Source organism: Columba livia, chromosome 1 (genome assembly GCF_036013475.1).
Source record: "Columba livia isolate bColLiv1 breed racing homer chromosome 1, bColLiv1.pat.W.v2, whole genome shotgun sequence".
In the NCBI taxonomy this organism is placed as follows: Eukaryota; Metazoa; Chordata; class Aves; order Columbiformes; family Columbidae; genus Columba; species Columba livia.
The window spans coordinates 46,034,356-46,050,004 of NC_088602.1; the positions used below are offsets into that span (position 1 = coordinate 46,034,356).

At 38.5% G+C, this 15,649-nt stretch overlaps 1 protein-coding gene across 3 annotated transcripts in view; it reads left to right on the plus strand.

Annotated features, from left to right (window-relative positions):
* Positions 1–1,372: 1,372 nt before the first annotated feature.
* Positions 1,373–15,649, plus strand: part of SCEL (sciellin) — a 73,840-nt gene continuing 59,563 nt past the window's right edge. For 2 of the 3 annotated variants that reach the window (XM_065056382.1, XM_065056388.1), the window contains exon 1: positions 1,374–1,575. The gene's annotated coding sequence lies outside the window, so the exon portion shown is untranslated. Of the gene's footprint in view, positions 1,576–15,649 lie in introns of all 3 variants that reach the window. The other variant, XM_065056392.1, reaches the window with a different exon arrangement.

The following is a 15,649-nucleotide window of genomic DNA, read 5'->3' on the forward strand; positions in this document are numbered from 1 at the left end:
TCTGTACTGCACTGTCTGATAAATTATAATATTAGCTACTTCATCTGAAAAAAACCCTTCTAATATAAACAGAATTCAGAGCGGTTCAACAGTCTTTACAGGATGTTAATGGCAATTACAGGATGTCAGAGTAACGATAAAAATGTTCTCTTTCATGATCATGATTTACAATATTATAGGGACAAAACCCCACAGATTCATTAGTGGATAAGCAGGTGATATAAGTAACTACTCATGGAGAAGTCCTGACTTCACTGGAGTCAGTCTTGTTTCTTTCATTCCATGTCTTCATTTCTCCTTGCATTTTCTTAACAAAAATTTGAAAACTATGTTTATATCTGTTCAGTTTACTGGACATAGCAGGACTAGGTAGTGTCTGCAAAGACAAATGGTTGCATATGTCTTTTTCTGTCTATGACCATCTTATTTCTATACATTTCAAACACAAATTCCTGACATTCTCTGTTGCCAAAACACAGTTCCAGATTTCATATACATAATTCCATTTTTGAAGTGTCAATTAGTACCTTCAGTGAATGAATATAGAATCCTGCTGGTCACCTGCTTAAAATCCAATCTGTCTGCAGAAGATATTCTACAGTGCCGAGACTTGTAATGTATGATATTAACCCAGGAAAGCCAATTACTATCACTGTTATGTGTAACATGAAGACATGCTCTAAAGAACTCAGCTGAATGACTCTTGCTTCAACACAGCTATTCACCTGGGAAAAAATAATGTGTAGAGATTTCAGTTTATGCTATTAGATGGAAATTAACTTGACCAAAAGAAACTAAAATATGAAGGCGGCCTGTTTGAAGTAACAGTGGAAACATGACATGGAAATTTGTAGTGAGGGGTTTTCTGATAGAGGAAACTGGCTATAGGCAGAGATGGGATAAGATGCAAAGAAGTGGTCTGAAGAGTAAGGTGGAGAGGAAGAAAACAGGCTCTGTGGGAAGTCTCCTTCAAAGTGGTCTGCAATGTCTTGGGCCAATGCCATTATTCTGTTGAGATCAATGGGATTTTGCTCTTGGCTTTAGAGCAGCCAGGATCTCACTCTTAATGCTTATCACTCATGCTTGACCTTCCAGGCAAGGGAGTCATTGCAATTTAGAGTGCTTCAAAAAACAACCTGTGTCACATGCCTATTTGACTCAGTATGAAGACAGTTTTTATGTGTCAGAAAGGCAGACATATTTATTGCATCTAAAGATCATCAAATTCAGATTTCTGTGTCAGAACACTTTGTTTACAGAGCAGGAGGAACGCTGGGCATGTCTGGATTTATCCCACATGTTGACTCACAACTATCCTATTCAGAGCCAAAACCACTCCTAGTAACACTTTCAGTCACCAACAGCAGCTGCCAGCCAGCCAGAGTAGATAACAACAGAGGCAAACTTTCAGTCTTCTTTAACCTGAAACTTGAATATTGATTGAAAAGGGTTTTTAGATGTAGGAAATAGTAACCGGAAGCACATTAGGGGTCAATAAATCAACGACTTTATAAGCAGTGGAAGTTTTTGCATTTGGAAAGCTCTCCCAAGCTACACTCTTCAGTGCCAAAATTGGTAAGTTCGTGTTATAGCCATAAACTTGCCTGTGGAACTTGGAAATGGGGATTAATTTGAAATTAAAATAAAGAAGAACATTTGTGTTTGACTTTCAGTGTTTTCTACATAACCTTTGCTTAATTTACAAGTAGCATTTCCCCTGCACTACTGCCTTGTGTAATCTGGGGTCTAATTATCCTAAAAAGTTATTTTTTCTTCTCATTTCAGTACTAATATGTGAGTTCTTTAAATTGGCATCAGGAAACTGTTTAGTCATGTAGCTAGACTGTACTGAAAAGTCGTGTTGATATTAAATCCAGTTCCTACATACTGAGCAGAGTTGGACAAATCAAAGAATGAAAGTGTCTTCTGACACTGTTTCGAGCAGAGATGATACTGGATGTACACAAGAACCTGGTTTCTTAAAGATGTGTTGCCATTCTGCATTTAACAATTGCTATATTTTACTTAAGAGTTCACTGTCTTTCAATTGTAAGTGCAGGATGACTAACACTGTTTTATTGTACTGCAAAAAGTTTTCCATGTTATTTAAAATGTACCTTCTCCTCTAAAAGATGACCTTACAGATAAGGCTTGGGATGACCATCTTGTGAGGGAGAGGGGACAAAGTACTAAATTAGACACTACTTGTTCTACAGAATTTATATATTTCTTTCAACTTTTCAAAGAACTTTCAGGAAGCATAGAGTATCCCATTGTTAGGTTTAATTCAATGGCAACTGGCACTGAATTCCTCAAAACCCTTCCAAAACAGAAGTTTTTACTTTATAGTCGCATTAACATCTTTCCCTATCTAAGCTTCTTTCCATTCACCACACACAAACTTTCTTCAGGAATGCAGACACTAGGTCTTATGCACCTTCCTGATATTTGCTCTTCGAGTTCAGTTTAGCATTTGTTCACTGAGAGTTTAGAAAATGTACTTGAAATAATTTAATCTCACATATCAAATTGAGATACCCAGTATGTAGAAGGTTATATTTACTTGGATTGGGAACAACAGGCTTAATCACTACCCAAGCTTCAACAGGTTTCACATTCAGTTAAGGTTTTGTCTTGCATTCTGCCATTATGAATACAGGCTCTGGCATTTGAGCCAACTAAGTCACCTCAGGCAGTTGAAATCTGCTTCAAACAGTGTGTAAAACTGGCCCTTGATACTAGTATCTGCCCTCTTATTGTCCTGTAAGGTGGGCAAAGAGGCTGAATTTGGGTAAACATGCAGAATCAAATAGAACAAGTTATTGGTGTTCATCACTGTTTTAATTAAAAAGTTTAGAAAGATTTGGAAGAAATGAAAATATTTTGGGAATCCTTATGGTTTGTATGTATTCATTCTGGATACAAGCAAGATATCAATAAAAAATAAAACAGCATGTCACGAACTCTAAATAAAACTAGAGATGTCCCTTGCTGCTATACCAGCTTCTTAACCCACACCTTTCAAGCTCTGCAGGCAGTACTGAAAGGAATGACTGGGTCACACTCTTGTGAGGCTACAGAAATCATGACTGTGTCTTTTCAAATCTTACACTATGACTGATTGTTTCTTGGAAGTAAGATGAGAATGCCTGGGTGTCCCATCCTGATCATGCATGCTAGGGCCAGCACTGCTGTTGTGCAACTCAGTTCTGCCTTGTGGTTTCCAATGAAGTGCTACATCATTCCTTCTCATTTCTGTGGGCTTTGGTTGCAGCTGCGTTCTGCATATGGATTTTTCTGGAGCCAGGTTTCCCATAAAAAACACAATATGTAAAAGATGGCTATCATCCAAAGCTAAATATAATTTTGAATCTCTTTATGAGCTGTAAGTATTTAGAATTATAATAAAGAGGTTCCTAGACCTGAGTTATACAAAGGAGTAAAATTAGATTGACTTTTCTAACTGTCCTTTTCTTGTTGTATAAGCATGCCGTGAGTGAAAAGAAAGCATTAATGTCTATTTTCACTATTTTATTTGTTTAGAATCTATGACAAGCAACTGGAAGCAGGCAAAAGCAGCTCAGTCTATGTTCAACCTAAAGTTTTGCAGAACTGCAATAGCAATAGAGGAAAAATTGCTATCTGTCTAATCTGGGTACTAATTTCCACTGAAATACTTGAATAACATTGAATAGAAATGTATGTGAGCACTCTGAACACATATATCAAAACATTTAAAGCAAATCAGTAAGGAAATAAAATTTAAAAATCAAGTTTAAGAAGGCTAGGGAGAATATTTTCTCCTATTCTTGTATGCAAGAAATGAAAATTATAGAGGTCCTCAAGAAAATGAAGTGGATTTAAGCTGCCATTTCTCTTTTCTGGGATTTCAGTCATGTGTGCTCGAGAAAGCAATTCCATTTGTTGTGCTGAAGATTTGGTAATGCGTCTTATTTTCATTGCTCTATTTCCACCTAGTGTTCAAACTGCAAATTGCAATAAATTGTAAGCATGTTCTAGAATAAATAACTGCAAATTGAGTTTGATCTCAGTTTTCAGAGAATCTGCATTGCAGATAAGCAAGTGGATATAGTAAGATCATGTATTTCTTTTATTAAAAGGTGCTTACATGAGCCCCAAGACTAATGGCTGTCAGGTATCTGATATGGTCTTTGTTGCTTGATCTGTTCAGAAAGAAGAGTAAGAGTTATTTGGTTTAAATGTTAGAATCCCTATTGTGGATGTAATTTTTGTGTGATTTCTGTTGTTAAGTTAAGAAGACAACGAATGCATATGAACAAAAAGGGCCACACCATGGTCATTGAGAGGCATCAATACTCTCGTAGGCGAGGGTGTGCTCAGGACAAAGCCTAGAAAGGCACAGCTGAACCGCTTGGAAGTTTTGAGGTAGACTCATCTGGACAGTCTTTCCCCATATATCTCAAGTTATAAAGTACCTTTTGCATTTTATAACAACCATAACATTTCAGTAACAGAATGAGAGGATTCAACTCAATTGTTTTTCAGGGAGAAAAAAGGAGAGATTTTGTGCTGAGTTATGGCTTTTTTTTTTTTTAGGAGGTTGAGGGCACAACTTGTGGATCTACCTTGTGAAATGCAGCAGGAGGCTTATGGACAGATAAAAGTATATATAGCCAGCAAAAGTGATATTTTAAACCTCTTTTATGTTCCAAGAGAAAATTAATTGCTCTTTGTGTTATATATGTTTACAAAAAGTAAAAAAAAAAACAAACAAACCAAACCAAACCAAAAACCCAAAAAAACAAAACAAACAAACAAAACCAAAATGAAACAAAACAAAAACACCCACTGGTATTGACAATCACAAACCACTTCATACAACACAAATATGGCAATAACTTTGATACCTATGGTTTTTATTCATTTATTATTGTAGCAAAATCTGGATACAGCAATTCTGTTTATTTACCTGTTCTTGAAACTAGTGCAAAATAGCTAAATGACTCTTAATTGCACCACAGATGCCATCTAAAAGACAGAGAATGGTTATTTCTCTGAGTATCTGATGTGTAGGGAGAAGGGACCTTCCATCTTCAGATTTTGTAGTTTGGACATTTTCTTCAGGAAAAAGGCTTCTGCTACTGCTTTTCTTTGTGCTTTCTCTTTAAGCACATGCAAAATATAAGTTATTTCTTTGCTACTACATCAGTTGTGGTCACATTTATAAAGCATCTTCAGCAACTCTCTTTTTTAAGTGCCCGGCATTGACCGCTGGGTTAGGCAATCCCTGAAAACATGTATTGTACTAAACTCTTTGCATGTCTTTGTCAAGGGACTATCACCTGTGGATACTCACCCAGTGTAGATGTGAGGTAGACATCAAGTTGCTCACTCCAGACCAGGTAGATGCCCACACAGAGGCATACACAACTAGACAACTTCCAATACAGTTATCTGATGTATACTTTTCTACAGAGAAAAGAGGGGGGCTGAGTTTTTTTAGACTTACAGCTTTGGACTTACATTTCATTTTACAGAACAATTCATTTAGCCTTTCAGAAGACTAAGTGCATAGGACTCTAGAGGTTAGCAGTTTTCTAACAGAACTGTCTTGTTAAAATACTGATTTATTTTTACCACTGGGAACATTACTGTGAGCTCTGAGCTACAGAATGTCTCAAGTCTAGACCAGTTTCTATTATCTTCTTGCTTGAATAGTAAACTCAGATTTTACTTACAGCCAAATTCTCCTTATTTGTGAAATAATCTTAATTGAATAGTGCTTTCAATGGAGAACACATAGCGGCTGGGGTGGGGGGAGTGAACAGCACTGTTGTATTACATTATCTCTTGTTACCTGAAAGTCCTGCTCCTGAAAGAGAGCTTCTTGTGTTGAATATAGAGGTGCATTGGTTTGAGTCCTAAAATTGTCTGGTGGGAGATGCAAACTAAGGAAGGGATTGCTGTGGCTGTAGCTCTGCATTCCAGCAAGCAGCCCATGAAGAGGACTGGGTTTATATGTGGGGGTCTGTGGGTAAGTCGCATCCATTTGGGAACAGCTGCTCTTGTCTTGGATCATGGTGAGGTGAGGGGCTGTTTTATTTTCCGCAGTTGCCTCTTCAAATAGAAACTGTCTGAGCCTTTATATTACTTCAGACAGAGTGGGATTGAGACAGTGTCTTTCCAAAGGGATGGAAGGCAGAACTTTGTTACAGGAGAAAAAAAAGTACTGCCAGTATCTAAAAGCAACTATAAATTAGTGCAAGAAGAATAAATGATTTTTTTCCGAAGTATGGAAAGCCGCAAGATCACCCAATATAATTAACATTTGAAAATTGGTACATTCACTCTAAGTAATTATTTGTAATAATACGTGTAGTATTTCCTGCCCTATCATCTTTCAAGGAACTGCTCTTGGCAAAAAAAAAGAAAAATCCTTGGAGGACTGTGTTTATGTAAATATTTAATAGATAGTGATTAAATTAAATTAGCACCATGTATGCTCTTCAGACTTGTGTATATTATCTTGTCCTGTGGTCTTTGGGCTAAAGAGTAACTGTATGAATATATCTGGTTTTGTTTAAGCTTTTTTTTTTTTGAGAAAGAGTGTGGAAAATTAAATCAATTAAATCAATTATTATAGTTCAGACTGTGGGGGGAACCTGACTTTGATATTTATAACATTTCAACAGCAATATCATATTTTGAATCACTCTATTGCGAAGGCAGGTAGAAAAAAGGCAGTTCTTTTAATGTTTTCCATTATAGAGGCATAGACACACTAGATTAGACCTACACACCAACCAGGCCCAGAGCCAGATGCTTCAGAGAAAGGTGCAAGGACATGCAGTCAGAAGTAAAGGCACTGCTCTCCCTTTAGCATGAAGATAATAAATCTGTTCATACAGCTTAAGCAGCTTCCTGAAGATTCATCTTGTGGTGCCAGAAATTGTGAATCAACCCTTCACAGATTTTTCTATTGAGTCATCCTGAAATATAGCAGAAGCTCTCAAGTCTGACCCTTCCTTGAAGCTGCAGTGTAACAAGATGTAAAAGCTGCTGTGACCTGGATCATTGCATGGTGCTGGAAGCAGCAACAGCAGGGGCAGATCCCAGCCCAAGACCGATAACAGCTCATACCTGGACACGTCTCAGCATGTGTACTGAAAATCCCTATCTACTGGTAGAAGTAAGCAGATACTTCCTTGTGTCTGTCACAGAGGAATAATGTAATCCCTCGTGCTTGGTGCTGTTTTGTTAAGATTTCAGAATTTGCATCTGTCCTTAGGCTTAGTGCTGACTCTCAACGAGGACATTAGAGCAGTTCTAGGAAGGTCAGACATAGCCAGAGGATGCAGTGAGGTACCTGCCACTTACACTGGCATGCAAAGCTCTGAGTCAGGCTGTCTCTGCCTGCCTTAAATGACGCATGGAGTCAGAAGCCCTTCAATATGGAGTCACCTGAAATTCCCTTTCCCTTTGTGGAGTCACCTAGGAGTTGTCAACAGAAAAATACCAAGGGCAGCAGATGTCATCTGGTTTGAAGGTGCCTTATTCTGAGCTCTAAACATCTGGAACCAGAAACAGATGGATGTCCACCATCATTCATTCAAAGGACCGCTCCATTAAACACAAATTGAGGAGAAGGTAATACAAGGGACACGTGGCCACCTTGTGTTCAGAGACTTTGCATGAGCAGCCCAGGGGCCAGGGTTGGGACTCCTACTGTTTGTGTGGCACACTGCTCATGACAATTACAGAGAAGACTGTCATCTAGAACATTAATTTTGTACATGTCCATATTTAAGCTCAGTAAGCTAATATTTATTTTTTACAAACATGAAATTTTCTGTGCAATTAAAATATATGAAGTAGTGGTTAAAGTTTCCCTCATCTGCACACTATCTATGATGTCTGCTTCCCATGTGTGGTCATATATTTGCCTGAATACATATTTTATACCTTGTCGAGTAAATCAAAGCTGTTATGTATTTTACCTGCCATAGTACTACCGCTTATGAGATACTGTACCTGTGTATTCAAATTAGCTTGGATGATCATCATAGAGCAACAACTTTAGAACTTACACAAAACTGCAAGTGATTAAATACTATTTGAGTCAGTGGAAGCATCGCACTAAAATATGCCTATTTATTATGTTTATCTTCTTTGCTTCTAATACACATTTATGTTTACATTTAAACAGTCTCCTGTATATGAATTCCAGTTTGGGGGCTTGTACTATTCTTCCTTTTTGCAAACTTTTTAATAGTAATTTCTGTTGCAACAGAATGAAAATATATCAGTACATTTGAGTAATTACAATGCATTAATTAGAAGGTAGAAGTGGAGATAGTTTACATTTCATTTACTTTACAATTATAAAGTTGCCAGTGCATGGCTGATTACATCCTTCCTTCTTGTTAGTTATTAAATAAAGAATTCAAGGAAACCCTTAATCTTTTCCACCTACCACAGTTGTCAGAGATGGGATGTGCAAGAATTAGAGAAAAAGAGGAAGGAAACAGGTTTGCACCGTCCCATGAAGAGAAGATGTACATAATTACAGAGCGAAAATGTGGACTGCTTTTCAAAGTTATTAATTCTGGTTTGGTCTCCCCCGTAGGGAAGCAACAATTTATATTGTGTACATACAGCTTAGGGAGAAGAGAACTTGTCACTCAACACAGGAAGGTCTGTGCTTTAGATGGTTGAGTCTAATCTAATGAAGTCAGTAGTGGTGTATTCCAGGGCTTAATACTGGGTCAAATACTCTTTCCCATCTTCATTAATAACCTGCACGAAGGAGTACAGTGCACCTTTGTGGGGTTCACAGACAACACAACACTGGGAGGACTGGCTGATGTGCTGGCTGGTACTGCCACCATTCAGAGGGATCTTTACAAGCTGGAGAACAGGGCACAGAGGAATCTTATCAACTTCAGTGATGATAAAGGCAAAGTCTATCTGTGGAGGAATAACCTCAGGCACCAGTATACGCTGGGGCCCCACTGGCTGGAAAGTTTCTTTGCTTAGAAAGTCTTTGGACTGGAGATTGTCCAGGAGGTGGACAACAAGATGACCACTAACAAGCAATGTACCCTTCAGGGCAAGAAAGGCCAGTAGCCTCCTGGGCTACATTTTTAAGAGCTTTGCTAGTTGGTTGAGGAAGGTGATCCTTCTTTTCTTCAGCACTGGTGAGGCCACATCTGGAGTACTGTGTGTAATTCTGGACTACCCAGTACAAGAAGGATATGGACTTACTGGAGCAAACCAGTGCAGCTCCACAAAGATGTTTAAGGGACTGGAGTGCATTTCATATGAGAAGAGGCTGAAAAAGATAGGACTATTCAGCTGGGAGAAGAGAAGGCTTAGGGAGATCTCACCAGGGGAAGGAATGAAAAAGAGGCAGTCAGATTCTTCCCAGTAGTGCCCACTGACAGGACAAGAGGCAATGGACACAAGTTAAAAACCATTAAATTCCATCTGAACACAATAAAATACTTCTTTACTGCAGGGCTGTTCAAACACTGAAACAGATTATCCAGAGAGGTTGTGGAGTTTCCATCCTTGCAGATATTCAAAGCCCAGCTGGGTGCTGTCCTGGGCAACATACTCTCACTGATTGTCCTTGAGCAGGGGAGGGGCATTGAACTACATGGTTGTAAGAGGTCCCTTCAAACCTCAACAATTTTGTGATTATGTGATTCTATGAAATGATCCTATTTAATTAAAGTCTGTGTTGTGTGCTAACCCCAGTGTGCAGCTAAACACCATACAGGACTTGCTCACTCCTGACATGGTGGAATGGGGAAGAAAATCTGAAGGGTATAAGTGGAGTAAAAGTGAGAAAACTCATGGGTTGAGATAAGAGTTTAATAGGAAAAGCAAAGCTTTGCTTTGCATGCACAAGCAAAGAAAAACAAGGAATTAATTCATTATTTCCCATGAGCAAGCATGTGCTCAGCCATCTCCAGGAAAGCTGGGTGCTATCACGCCTCATAGTTATAATTACCATAACTCCAGATGTTCCCCTCTTCCTCCTTTGCCCCAGCTTTTATTGTGAACCATGATGTCGCATAGTATGGGATACACCTTTGGTCAGTTTGGGTCACCTGTCCCAGCCGTGTCCCCTCCCAACTTCTTATGTGCCCCAGCTTACTCTCTGGTGGGGTGGCGTGAGAAGCAAAAAAGGCCTTGATGCTGTGTAAACACTGTTTGGCAACAGCTAAAACATTATCAATGCTGCTTAGGTCACAAAACACAGCACTGTATGAGCTACAATGAACAAAACTCTATCCCAGCCAAAACCAGTACAGTCTGTCTTCAAGGGTAGTGATAGAAAAACGTGAGAAAGTATGTCTTTTTTTCTTTTGGGTTATTGACTACTTTGGAGGTCAGATGACTTCCTTAATACCTTAAAATGAAAATGGTTCCTGTCACTCAAATCACATCTTCAAGTTTTACCCTTTTCAGCAGTGTCTGGCAGATACCAAAGACCACTAATATGAAAACAAATGTTGAGATGAGGGAAAGTTCTTCCAAATGGAAAAGATGAATGAGTAATGGTGGGAAAATTACCCATATTACTCAGTTATATTTTTAATAGTTTGCCCCATATGTGTACATGTAGAGATTTGAGCAAAGTGTGATTTGTAGATGAGAGGAAAGCTAATGTAGTACTTAAGGAAACTTAGGACACACTCTGAAAGGCCCTAGATGATTTCTGCTAAGTGTTGGCAAGTACTTCCAACTGAAAACCTGTGGGAGACTTCTCTTGTACTAAAAAAAAATGTGGCTGTTAGGACAGTGAAATTATTCTAGGAAAAGGAAATCACTAGTAACAATATGACTGAATTTACAGAGAGGTTAAAATACTGATTTTGAAGTGTGACCTCTCCTTTTGTTTTGGTAATTACTGAGATGTTAACTTTAAGAGCCGGTTTCCTGACTTGTGTAAACCACTCAGTATTATGGAGGGGGTCTTGCCCTAGCCTGTAGCTATTTTTTTTTTTCCTATATGCTTTACTTCAGTTCTTTTGATTGTGAGACTTACAGTGAATTGGCTTGTGATGTTTGCTAGTCTCACCAAAGCAATCTAAGGGACTAGTTGGAGGCCACAGCCAAGAGCAGGCCAGGGAAGGCACAACTGTTCCTTTTGGTGGGAATGTGGTAATAGATCGGTTTAGACTGATCATGAAACCACACCCTTGCTGTTCACTGCAAAACCTATTGTCAATACCCATTTAATGGATTACTGCACTGTTCAGTTAGATAAACGACAGAGATAGTGATTCATGACATACCTGTGGCATTTCCTGAACGGGTAGTCCCTGTAGTTATACCTTTGACTGTTTAGGAGGCTGGCCTCACAAAACCCTGAGAAAAAATATATTAAGAGGCTATAACTGAACTTGCCCTTCTGCGTGAAAACTCTGGGGGTTGCCCGTTTGTGGCATTGTCTTCAAATATTTTGGTTCTATCGTTTGCAGCTGAGTAACCATCCTTTCTCATCCCAAGTGTTTGCCTTTATTTGCTCTTTCTGCAGCATAGTTCAGATGTTAATCTGTCCCAATCACAAGCCATGTGGAAGGAATAGCTGGCATGCCATGCATTGTTCATTACATAGTTCTCATGCAACATCACTGCTCATCCTGTCTCTCTTCAGCTGATTGCACTTTTTCTAAAATGTAGGATATTTGGGGAAAGAGTTGCTCTATTTTTTTATATAAACACTTATATCATTGTGTAAATAGCAGTTGTAAACGTTAATCTTCCTAGACAAGTATACAGTTCTCTAAACACTTCATGAGCGCAGCTCTGTAGGATCTGCACTGTCAGTATATGGGATCAGACAAATCCTTCACCTTCCAGATACTTTTCTGCTTTCTTCCATTTTCTCTTTGACATCTTCCTCCTTTGATTTTATTTCATCTCCTCTTCAGTTACTTTGCTACCTACGTCCAAATTGGAGTCTCCATCTGCTCTGCTTCTTCCAAACAGTGGCACTTGCAAGTCACGTTCCCACTCTGCTCTTTTCATGAACTCAGTTTTGGTCTGGCTAGCAATGGTTTTTGTGTGTAATGCCTTTCAAAGGGTGAATTTAAAGGATGTATTTTCTCAAGTAATTAAGCACTGGATCTTTTGGTGTTGACTGTTTCTATTATACAGAACATCTCATAGCACTGTAAGTGCTATAGTATAGTGCCATGAGAGATCCAAAATTTAGCACATTTTCTAGGTAGAGGGAAAAAGTTATTTAAAAATATTCCCTAGAGAATGAGGTTGGATCCTTCCAAACAAAAATTTCAGTGTTATTTGTAATAATATCAGGCTGAAGTTTGTACATACATTGTACCCTGTTTATTCTTCTACACTCAGTAAGGGATTGAAATGGTTATTTCAGTCATCTCTTGTGAAAACTGTTTAAGAAAGATTGCTCTCATTTTCAATTGGAATGAGCTTTGGTTACAGTAGGATATCCAGAAGGAGAAAATACTCAGTAGATCTCCAAGGCTCAAAGCCAATTCTACGTGTAAAAAAAATCTAAAACTTTGTTCATTCTCCACACAAAACTTCTGAGAAACAGGAAAACTCTGGTTCAAAATCGTGTGACTTTTGCCAAGGTTCCTGGGAACTTGCAACCCAAAGTTCGGGTTGGGGTATTTCAGAAGCCAAAGTGGTGGCCCAAGCAACACTAGCAAATAACCTGTATCATTCTGAGTGGAGAAATAGCTTGATCCAAGTGTTGCTTATCCTCAGCACAGCTATTTTCACAGAAAACCACAAGATTTTACTGGCTGAACTCGATGGCATGGGAATTCTGCTCTCTGAGGAGTGGAAAGAACAGCAGTTCTGGAAGTTTCATTTCTTGACTGATAGAGAAAAAACAAGAGAAAGAGCAACCAGTGTGACACATAACTGCTACACTGGATTTTGTGGTATCACTTAAATAGAGAGGCAGGGTGCAGCTCAGCTGTTCGTAACCACAGAAACAGAAAATGTTATTTGGAAGGAAGGAGGAAGTGCACCAGATATACTGTGTCTCAAACCTGACAATGTCTCTTTAAAATGTTCTTAAACCTGTTTAACACACCCCTACTTTTCACCACTCCCTGGGAACATGCACCTCTTATAGCAACTTGTAAATCAAGAAAAACCAAACCCAGCAATTTATTCTCCAGTGTGCTGTGGCTGTGTTCACACACCCAGCTTGGCCATATAATTAAACTACAGAAGGGCTTGCTAACTTGGAGCTTTCTGCTTCAACCTAAAATGAGTTTAGCAATATGAGTTTAGAAGTTTCAAACGTTCTGGAGCAGCATTGCATATTTCAAAATCAAAGTTAAGAAAAGATAAAGCATTCAAAGACTGTGATTTAGGCACAATACTGTGGAAGTTCTGCTCACAGGTCCATAGAAGATGTCAAACCCCATTTATACTGGTTTCTCTGCAGCTCAGGGATCTGAACAGTTGAATACAGTTAACTAAAAGTAAGGCAGGTAAACCCAAAAATCTAAGTATTTTTTTTCTTTTTATACAGAGGGTTCAAATCCAGAAAGACGTGACATATTCCTTTTAAAAATAAAAGCCATATTTTGTTTGTACCTGTGAATGAAAGGGACCGAGCTGCTAGGAAAGCACAATGAGTTTTTGGTTTCTCTCCTTCCTTTCAATGTGCAATTTCACTGTGGGTCAGACTCCAACATGGCCAGATTATAGTTTCCTTATCACACTTGTTGTGTAAGTGGCCACAGTGCAGTAGGGAAGTTGTTTTCTTCAGTGCATTGCAGGACACATAATTTGCTTAGCAATGAGATAAATTTTGATATAATATAGATGCAGTACTGCTGAGGCTGCATAATGAGCTTTGTGACTTGAATTTTGGCCAGATACTGAGAAAAAATAAAATATCTCTGTGCTTGTTTCCTTTTCATTTTAATTTGGCAAGAAGGCATTGCTTTCTGCAAGAGTAAAAATTTCATTTGAAATCCTGCCATTACATGGAGTTCATCTGACATGTCTAGGTGTTTACAGTGTAGAAGCCTATATCTGACTTGTCATCTTAGGCTCCCTTTCAAGACAGTGAAAAGGAATAGTAACTTCTAGAGCCCAATGCTCTGACCTACTTTAGTCATCTACATTAGAGCGAGATTAATTACAGTAGGGGTGTCTTGAGAGACAAATATAGAGGTAGGAGCCTAACTTTTGATGTAGCCTAGCTTTTTTGTTAAATAGGGCCTGTGATGGAAAGTCTCGCCTGGCTCTGAGGAAACAAGTGTTTGAAAATAGCTGTTACCAATTTGGCTTCTCCTTTTATTGAGCAGAATTCAAATTATTTACTTAGACATTAATTGGCTTTAGTATTCTCAAGGCTAATAGCCTAAACGAGGATTCAGAGCAGCCCACACTTGAAATTACTGGGTTCTTCATGGCCTACTCCTCCGGCACTGTGGCAGGATCTGGAACTTCAGGAACTGATCTGGGACTCCATGATTACATCCAGATGATTATAATAATTCTGTTCTCACTCTTCCCCTTCTAATATTACCCAAATTATTTTGAAATCTTCCTGTTGTGAAGCCCAGCCTTGTTTTCATTGCATTTAACAACAGAAAAAAAAGAGAAAAATCCTTCAGCTTGATTCTTCATCTACTGAACTTTGAAACTCAGGTAAAAGATTATTTCTGCCAACATTCTTTCCAAACTACTCACAGTTTTGAACACAATTATTCAGAAGAATATAATTTACTCAGAATAAAAGGGAAGGAGAAGTTGATATTTAAAATGTGCTAACTTTCTCACCATTGTAACAATCTATTAGGCAGTTTATATCAAAGGACAACAATTTTGTAAAGCCAAGAAGAGAACTCAATTGTTTCTTCAGCTTCTCAGCCCATGAAGCCCTACTTGCAGAAAGTGTTAATTTAGGAAATATATTCTTCTTCCTTTCACATAGTTCTGTCTGTGATTGAAATCTGTACCTGAAATCTATTCCTTGGAATATGCTTGGAAATACTATTAATCCTTCTGCTTGTGTGGAAAAGGGAGGACAATGAGACAGCTGAATTCTTCTCCAGAGGTGCTAAGAGGGAAACGTGGATAGAAGACACCGATTCTGGGATACTGTTTTCTATTTTTCCCCTGCAGATGACCTACATTTCAACACATACCATAAATCTGCCTTGTTATTTTATCTGTTATTTGAACAGATGAACAATTTTATTTTACTGTAGAGCTATTTATGAGTCAGGAAAGGGTCTTAAATGTGCTAACAAAATACAATGCTCTCCATATTTACACATATATATACTCTCCACATTATCGGATAACTAGAGAAGAAATTCAGGCGGAAGAAACTGAAGTGACAACGCTGAATGACTCTCAGGTGGGGGCATGAATGACAGCCCCTTGACTAAGGAGAGTGGCTTATTTTAATACCTGAAGTCTTAACATTCCACAAAAATTTGATGTCACCTCAATCGTATTGCTAATTGTTTACATCAACATCAAAAAATTAGGAAATCATTTTAACGTAATTTTAGTTATGTATCTTATACAAATTTTGGCCATAGGGGCATAACAAAGGAGTGGCAGTCCTTGGTCAGACCAAAGGCAAATATTGTCTCCAACAGTGGCCAAAAGCAGATGCTCAGGGAAGAGTGGA